Here is an 8,831-nt window from a genome sequence, read left to right as displayed (position 1 = left end):
CCTGCCACTCTGCCGCCAGCTCACCTTGGGTGTTCTCCAGCGGCTGCCATGGCTGGGGCTCCCCCTCGGCTGCTGCTGGCAGCGCCCCCCCCTCCCCCCATGAGCGGTGGGAAGTCAAGGACACCGGTGGGAACGCAAGTGGAGCAGGCGGCGGTAGCGACGTCCCTCGGCAAAAGGCTACCGCCCCCGCCCCCCCCCCCGGGCCTCAGTGAAACTGCCGAGCATAGACGGGTGCCCGGGGACCACGGGACTAGATGGCCCTGGAGGCCCCTCCCCACTCTCTGCTTCCTGGCTGCGGGGCAGGCGCGCCTCGCAATGAATCCGTCAATGAATCAGGATGGCCTTCCTCCTCCTCCTCCTCCTCCTCAGGAGGGCGTTCCTGGCCACGGGTGCTTCCTTCGGCCGCCCTCCCCTTGGCGCTCCCCCGGGAGAAGCTCCCTCCCTCCGCGACGCCTGGGGCAGCCGGGGCCGGAGCCCGCGCGACCTCCAGGGTCTTCGCCCCACTCCCCCCCCCCCCCGCGCAGCCCAGGCGAAGCGCTCCCCTCGCCGCAGGGGGGGAGGGGCCGGGCGCCTCCCCCGCCCCCTGCGCCCCGCCCCCTGCCGGCCCGGCCCGCCAATCAGCAGCGCGACCGGGTCTCCTCCCCCTCCTCCTCCTCGGGGCCCCGGCGGCCTGAGGGAGGCCAGGAGGGACGCAGGCGGAGCCGCACAGGTAAGGCGCGGGGGGGGGGGGGAGGAAGAGGGGACGGGCTGTGACCTTGGGGATCCCTCCCTCCCTCCCTCCCTGGGGCCGGCCCACTGGGGGTGGGGGGGTCTCTCCCGTCTCCCCCCCCCCGTCTCCCCTAGCTTCCCTGCCGGCCGGGCTGGGGAGGGAGCAGGCGCTCTAGGGCACGGCGGGGCGGGGGAAGCCCAGGGAGTGCCCCCCCCGCTTCCTGCAGCGCCTTCTGGGACCTGACCGGGGCGCCTGCTTGATTGGGGAGGGGAGGGGACACAGGGGCGTCCTTGACGGCTCACCCTCAGGCACCCACCCACCCGCACTGCACTCCCACGCCCTTGCAAGAGCCGCCCATGGCCTTTGGCAACGCCCGCCTGTTGCAGGGCTGGCACCTTCGGAAGCGGCTCCCAAAGAGAATGGCTTTTGCGGCAGGGCACACCCCCTCCACCCACCCCCCACCCAGGCCAGCAGCCTAGCAGTCGCTTGGGCACCCCTCGCCTCCTTGCCCCTGGGACCAGACTCCTGACGTCAAAACATTGGAGATAACCATTGGGCCACCAGAGATAGAAAGCCTGGGAAACCTCTGGGCAATAATAGGTGTGGGGGGGGGTGGAATGTGGAAGGAGGACAAGGAGTCAGGAAATGACCTTGGGGTGTCCAACCAAAACGTGTGTAACATCAGGGCAGGACAGGTCAAAGCAACGCCTTAGCAGGCAATGGACTCAAACAAAGAAGCAGAAATAAATCATGGCAGGAAACCTGGGGATTCTCACATCATCTCACTTTCAGTAAAGCATTTGGTAAGGTCCCACATGATACTCTTGTTGACAAGTTAGTAAAATGTGATATGGATCTTACTACTGTTAAATAGATTGATAACTGGTTGGCAGATCACACCCAAAGGGTGCTTGTAAATGGTTCGTCATCCTCTTGGAGAGGAGTGACAAGGGGATTGCCCCAGGGATCTCTCCTGGACCCTGTGTTGTTCAACATATTAAGAGGGGATGACTGAGAGGGGATCTGATAACCATAGAATCATAGAATCATAGAGTTGGAAGGGGCCATACAGGCCATGTAGTCCAACCCCCTGCTCTATGCAGGATCAGCCCTAAGGATCCTAAAGCATCCAAGAAAAGTGTGTATCCAACCTTGGCTTGAAGAATCCTAGAGTTGGAAGGGGCCATACAGGCCATCTAGTCCAACCCCCTGCTCAACGCAGGATTAGCCCTAAGCATCCTAAAGCATCCAAGAAAAGTGTGTATCCAACCTTTGCTTGAAGACTTCCAGTGAGGGGGAGCTCACCACCTCCTTAGGCAGCCTATTCCACTGCTGAACTACTCGGACTGTGAAAAACTTTTTCCTGATATCTAGCCTACATCGTTGTACTTGAAGTTTAAACCCATTACTGCGTGTCCTCTCCTCTGCAGCCAGCAGAAACAGCATCCTGCCCTCCTCCAAGTGACAACCTTTCAAATACTTAAAGAGGGCTATCATGTCCCCTCTCAACCTCCTTTTCTCCGGGCTGAACATTCCCAAGTCCCTCAACCTATCTTCATAGGGCTTGGTCCCTTGGCCCCAGATCATCTTCGTCGCTCTCCTCTGTACCCTTTCAATTTTATCGACATCCTTCTTGAAGTGAGGCCTCCAGAACTGCACACAGTACTCCAGGTGTGGTCTGACCAGTGCCATATACAATGGGACTATGACATCTTGTGATTTTGATGTGATGCCTCTGTTGATACAGCCCAAAATGGCATTTGCCTTTTTTACCGCTGTATCACACTGCCTGCTCATGTTTAGTTTACAATCCACAAGTACCCCAAGGTCTCGTTCACACACAGTGCTTCCTAGAAGCGTATCCCCCATCCAGTGGGCATGCTTTTCATTTTTCTGACCCAGATGCAGAACTTTACACTTATCTTTATTAAATTGCATCTTGTTCTCATTTGACCATTTTTCCATTGTGTTCAGATCTCGTTGAACTCTGTCTCTATCTTCCGGAGTATTAGCCAGTCCTCCCAATTTGGTGTCATCTGCAAACTTGATGAGTAGTCCCTCCACCCCCTCATCTAGATCATTAATAAATATGTTAAAAAGTACCGGGCCGAGCACTGAGCCCTGAGGTACCCCGCTACTCACCTCTCTCCAGTCTGATGAAACACCATTGACAACAACTCTTTGAGTGCGGTTCTCTAACCAATTCCCTATCCACCTGACTATCTTAAAATCCAGATTGCAGTCCTTCAATTTATCCATCAGAACATCATGGGGAACCTTGTCAAAAGCTTTACTAAAATCCAAGTAAATGACATCAACCGAATTTCCCCGATCCAGCAAACCTGTTACTTGGTCAAAAAAGGAAACCAGGTTGGTCTGGCAGGACCTGTTGGAGACAAATCCATGCTGACTTCCTTGGATCACCAAATTGTCCTCCAGATGTTTGCAGATCGCTCCCTTTAATATCTGCTCCATTATCTTCCCCACAACAGAGGTCAGACTCACTGGTCTGTAGTTTCCCGGGTCATCCTTCCTCCCTTTTTTGAAGATCGGAATAACATTTGCTCTCTTCCAGTCCTCCGGGACATCTCCAGTCCTTAAAGAGGTTCCGAAGATGATGGACAAGGGCTGTGCAAGTTCTCTGGAAAGTTCTTTGAGTACTCTCGGGTGCATTTCATCCGGACCAGGGGATTTGAACTCATCCAGTGCAGCTAAATGCCTTTCGACAACCTCTCTATCCATGCTAACCTGCCACCCAGACACTGTCCTTTGGCTATCGCCATCTCTAGATGCGCCTAAACACTTTGACCTGTGGGAAAAAACAGATGTAAAATAGGCACTAAGCCTTTCTGCTTTCTCTGCATCTTCAGTTAGAGTTTGTCCATCCACACCCAGCAGTGGGCCTATTGCCTCCTTTACTTTCCGTTTGCTCCTCACATAACTGAAAAATCTTTTCTTGTTACAATGGGCTTCCCTGGCCAATCTTAGCTCACTCTCAGCTTTGGCCTTTCTTATGATTGATCTACAGTGCCTAGTAACCTGTAGATACTCTTCTTTAGAGCTCTGTCCTTCCCTCCATTTCCTGAACATTTTCCTTTTCTTTCTTAGTTCCTCTTGAAGTTCTCTTTTCATCCAAATAGGCTTCTTAGAGCTCCTGCAGTGTTTTCGTCTTTCTGGGATAGTCATTGATTGGGCATGCAATAGCTCTTGTTTGAGTATCACCCACCCTTCACATGCTCCCTTCCCTTCCAGCATTCTCGTCCATGGTATGACACTCATCATGTCTCTGAGTTTATTAAAGTTTGCCCTACGAAAATCCAACATCCGAGTCTGGCTACAAGCTTCCTTGGCTCCCCATCTCAAAAGGAATTCTATGAGGACATGGTCACTTCGCCCTAGGGTCCCCACCTCCTTCACCTCATCCACCAACTCTTGCCTGTTGGTCAGTAATAAGTCAAGTATGGCTGAACCTCTTGTGGGTTCATCTACCATTTGATAAATGAAATTGTCAGCCAGGCAGGTCAGAAAGTTGCATGACTGAGGACGCTTCGCAGAGTTTGTTTCCCAGCACACATCTGGGAAATTGTAGTCACCCATGATGACAAGGTCCTGCCGCTTGGATATTTTCTCAAGCTGCTCACAAAGTGCAGCATCCACATCCTCTCGTTGATCAGGCGGTCGGTAGCAGACACCAACCACCACACTGTTTGTTTTCCCCTCGCTTATTTTCACCCAGATGCTTTCCACTGTAGATATGCTCTCCTTCACTAGCATTTCCTGACAGGTAAGCCCTTTCCTCACATACAGTGCCACTCCTCCACCTCTTCGATCTATTCTGTTTTTTCTGAACAGTTCATATCCATCCACCATTATATTCCAGTCATGAGAATCATTCCACCAAGTTTCTGTGATGCCTACTAGATCATACCTTTCCATCAGCATGAGAAGTTCCAGCTCTTCCTTTTTATTGCCCATGCTTCGGGCGTTAGTATAAAGACATCTGAATCCTTTTACTTTTGGTTCCCTATGAGCTGGCCTTGCCGGTTGGGCTGCCTCCGATCGTTTTCCTTCCATACACTCCCTATGTTGATCGTCTCCTTCCCCTAGTGGCTTTAGTTTAAAGCTCTCCTGATGAATCTCCCCAGGTTCCTGCCAAACACATTCTTCCCCAGTTTCGATAAGTGCAGTCCATCAGGTGCTAGTAGGCCTTCCTCAAGAAAGCCTATCCCATGGTCCCAGAAACCAAATCTCTCCTGCCGGCACCAACTACGCAGCCACTGATTCACCTCCATTATCTTCCTCTCCCGACGCATTCCTCTTCCCTTGACAGGCAAGATTGAAGAGAATACCACTTGTGCCCCCATTTGCTTGAGCTTCCTCCCCAGATCTTGATAGTCTTTTTTAATAGGAGCGATGGTATTCAGGGACATGTCATTCGTTCCCACATGGACCATCACAAATGGGTAGCAATCCGTAGATTTGAGGAGTTTGGACAGCCTTTCTGAAACATCTTCAATTTTCGCCCCTGGCAAGCAACACACCTCTTGGGTTAGGGGGTCGGGCCCAGCCAAATGGCAATCTATTCCTCTTAGCAGGGAGTCTCCAATTACCAGTACTCTCCTTTTTTTTTTCTTCTCAACTCCATTTCCTTCTGTCCCCGTGGCCTCTTCCCTTTGTCTTAGAGTTTGTTTTGGGACCTCTTCCCTTGTTGACCCTTGCACCTCTTCTGCAAGGGCCTGAAATCTATTCTGGAGCTGCAAAGGCCCCGAGAACTGTCTCGCCCTTCGCCGTTCAGTCTTTTTCCGAACTGCCTGCAGAGGCTCCCTATTGTGGTCAATCTCCTTATCCTCTTCAGGACTGGTTGTATTGTCTTTATTCCAAGTTGCAGAGCTCTGGACTATGAACTCCTCCCCTTTCTTACTTTGGGTCAGAGTAATAATTCTGTTTTCTAGTTCCCTAATCTTTTCCTCCAAAAGTCTCACCAGCTTACACTTGGGGCAGCTGTAGTCCATCTTGTCTTCTGGGAGGAAGGCAATCATGTCACACTCACTGCAGATGATGGGATGAGTGTCCTGGAGGTCCATTGTAATGTCTAGGCAGTGGAAGTACTAGGCAAATATAATCTACTGATATAATCTACTGATTCTAATTGCTCGGCCAAGAACCGAGCAATCTTCATGCGTCTTGGATTCCAAACCCCTCACCATCTTTGTTGCCCTTCTCTGGACATGTCCAGTTTGTCTATATTCAACTGGGGTTCAACTGGGGTGCCCAAAACTGAACACAGGACTCCAAGTGAGGCCATACCAGAGCAGAGTAAAGCGGTACCATCAACTCCCCTGATCTGGACACAATTCTCCATTTGCTATAGCCCAAAATCCCATTTGCCTTTTTAGACACTGAATCACACTGCTGACTCAGATTCAATGTATGGTCTACTAAGACTCCTAGATCCTTTTCGCACATGCTACTGCCAAGACAGGTCTCCCCCATCTTATATTGGTGTATTTGGTTCTTCCTCCCTAAATGCAGGACTTTAGATTTGTCCCTATTGAACTTCATTTTATTCAGTTTAGCCCACTTCTCGAGCCTATCAAGATCATCCTGTATTCTGTTGCTGTCTTCAGTTGTGTTTGCTACTCCTCCCAGTTTAGTATAATCTGCAAATTTAATAAGTATCCCCTCTAATCCCTCATCCAAATAATTTATAAATATGTTGAACAGCACAGGGCCCAGGACAGATCCTTGGGGTACTAAACTTTTCACTCTTTTCCAAGAAGATGCTGAACCAATGACAAGTACCCTCTGGGTACGATTTGTCAACCAATTATTGATCCACCTGACAGAATTAGGATCCATACCGCATTTTAACAACTTGTGAGCAAGAATATCATGTGGGACCTTATCAAAAGCTTTACTGAAATCCAGATAAACTATGTCCACGGCATTCCCCAGATCCAGCAAAGTAGTCACTTCCTCGAAAAAACAGATAAGGTTGATCTGACATGACTTCTGGTCCAATGGATTTGATAGCAAGCCTTGCCAGCCGCATTTCCTGTGTGCTCACAGTGGCTTCCTCAGAGGCTTCCTTGGGATTTTGAAATGTCCGTTAAGCTGTTTCTTTGCCAACTGACTCCTCTGTAAGGCTTCTTTATGCACACCACAATCCAAGCAGTCACACAACATCTCCTCCAGATTTGGACAATTGCAGTGCTGCACCAGGTGTTGCAATTCAGCAGTATAGGCAGAAACACTGTCTGTTGGATTCTGGTTGTAGAAAGCATTGCATCGTGCTCTCTCAGAAGGCTGTAGTGAGACATGTTCTTCCCAAAACTGAAAACAAGGCCTGGACAAATCAAATGGCTGAGCTCCAAGGCCAAGAGGCCATGACAGAATATCCCCCCACCCCTCTTCAAGCCCTTCATCTTCCTGTCTTCAGTAGGAGCCATTGAAGGATGGCGTGCTTCTCAAGGGACCATATCTTGGCAACCCCTTGGCTCAGGCTAAGAAGAGCACGGTGCATGGCTTGAGTAGACACCCTGTCCCACACAGGCAGTTTTGTTGGGCACTTCATGCATCTCCCCATCCCCCCCCCCCCGCACATCACATGAGCACACTCAGGCTTCTCTTCCTTCCCCACCTGCCTGCAGCCTTAGAAGACAGGGAGGACATCCCTCTGCACCCGGGGCAGTGTGGAGGAGCATCCCCAAAGAGGACAGACCAGCAGTCTTCTGTTGGAGCCCCAGCTGCCCCTGCAAGGTTTCTCTGGGGGTGGTCCCTGTGGTGGGCATCTGACTGAATAAAGCCAATCAGACTTCAGTTATGTCATTTGGAAGTGTAGAAGTGGAGCAGCTGCTGCCACTCTTGCTTTCCAAACCTCTGACAAGCACATCAAGAGACAGTCCCTTTCAGGATGGTTGAAAAATTCCAGTTCATTAGGTGGGTAGCTGTGTTAGTTTGCAGTCGAAGAGCCGGGTTCAAGTCCAGTAGTATCTTAAAACCAAGCAAGATTGCAAGGGTGTGAGTTTCTGAATCCTGTTATGAGAAGACAAAAAGTCACTATGCTGACTTCCTTGGATCACCAAATTGTCCTCCCGATGTTTGCAGATCGCTCCCTTTAATATCTGCTCCATTATCTTCCCCACAACAGAGGTCAGACTCACTGGCCTGTAGTTTCCCGGGTCATCCTTCCTCCCTTTTTTGAAGATCGGAATAACGTTTGCTCTCTTCCAGTCCTCTGGGACATCTCCAGTCCTTAAAGAGGTCCCGAAGATGATGGACAAGGGTTCTGCAATTTCTCCGGAAAGTTCTTTGAGCAATCTCGGGTGCATTTCATCCGGACCAGGGGATTTGAACTCATCCAGTGCAGCTAAATGCCTCTTGACAACCTCTCTGTCCATGTCAACCTGCCACCCAGACACTATCCCATGACTACTGCCATCTCTAGATGTGCCTAAACCCTTTGACCTGTGGGAAAAAACAGATGCAAAATAGGTGTTGAGCCTTTCTGCTATCTCTGCATCCTCTGATAGAGTTTGTCCATCTACACCCAACAGTGGGCCTATTGCCTCCTTTACTTTACGTTTGCTCCTCACATAACTGAAAAATCTTTTCTTGTTACAGTGGGCTTCCCTGGCCAATCTTAGCTCACTCTCAGCTTTGGCCGTTCTGATGATTGATCTACAGTGCCTAATAACCTGTAGGTACTCTTCTTTAGGGCTCTGTCTTTCCCTCCATTTCCCTTTTCTTTCTTAGTTCCTCTTGAAGTTCTCTGTTCATCCAAATAGGCTTCAACTGGTAGCCAGTGCAGTTCAACTGAAATAGGCTTCAACTGGTAGCCAGTGCAGTTCAACTGAAATAGGATTCAACTGGTAGTCAGTGCAGTTTTCAGAGGGCGGACTGGATGTGAGAACTCCAGATGTTCCTGTGAGGACCCTGGCTGCCTTAGTCTGGACCAGCTGTCGTTTCTGGATCAAAGTTAAGGATAGGCCTGCGTAGAGCGAGTTGCAGAAATCCCGTCTAGAGTGACCATCGCATGGATCACTGTGGTTAGGTGTTCCGGGGCCAAGTAGGGCACTAGTAGTTTGGCTTGGCGCAGATGGTGGAACATTAACCACGCTAC

General features: G+C 50.5%; 1 protein-coding gene across 16 annotated transcripts in view; it reads left to right on the top strand.

The window, feature by feature from the left end:
- The first annotated feature begins 606 nt into the window (after window positions 1-606).
- PNPLA6 (patatin like domain 6, lysophospholipase) overlaps window positions 607-8,831 on the top strand; it is a 102,322-nt gene continuing 94,097 nt past the window's right edge. For all 16 annotated transcript variants that reach the window (XR_013228627.1, XR_013228628.1, XR_013228629.1 and 13 more), the window contains exon 1: window positions 607-709. The gene's annotated coding sequence lies outside the window, so the exon portion shown is untranslated. The remainder of the gene's footprint in view (window positions 710-8,831) is intronic.

Source organism: Paroedura picta, chromosome 2, assembly GCF_049243985.1.
Source record: "Paroedura picta isolate Pp20150507F chromosome 2, Ppicta_v3.0, whole genome shotgun sequence".
Classification (NCBI taxonomy): Eukaryota; Metazoa; Chordata; class Lepidosauria; order Squamata; family Gekkonidae; genus Paroedura; species Paroedura picta.
Note: the sequence above shows the minus strand (reverse complement) of the source record. Positions and strands in the feature narration are given on the sequence as shown.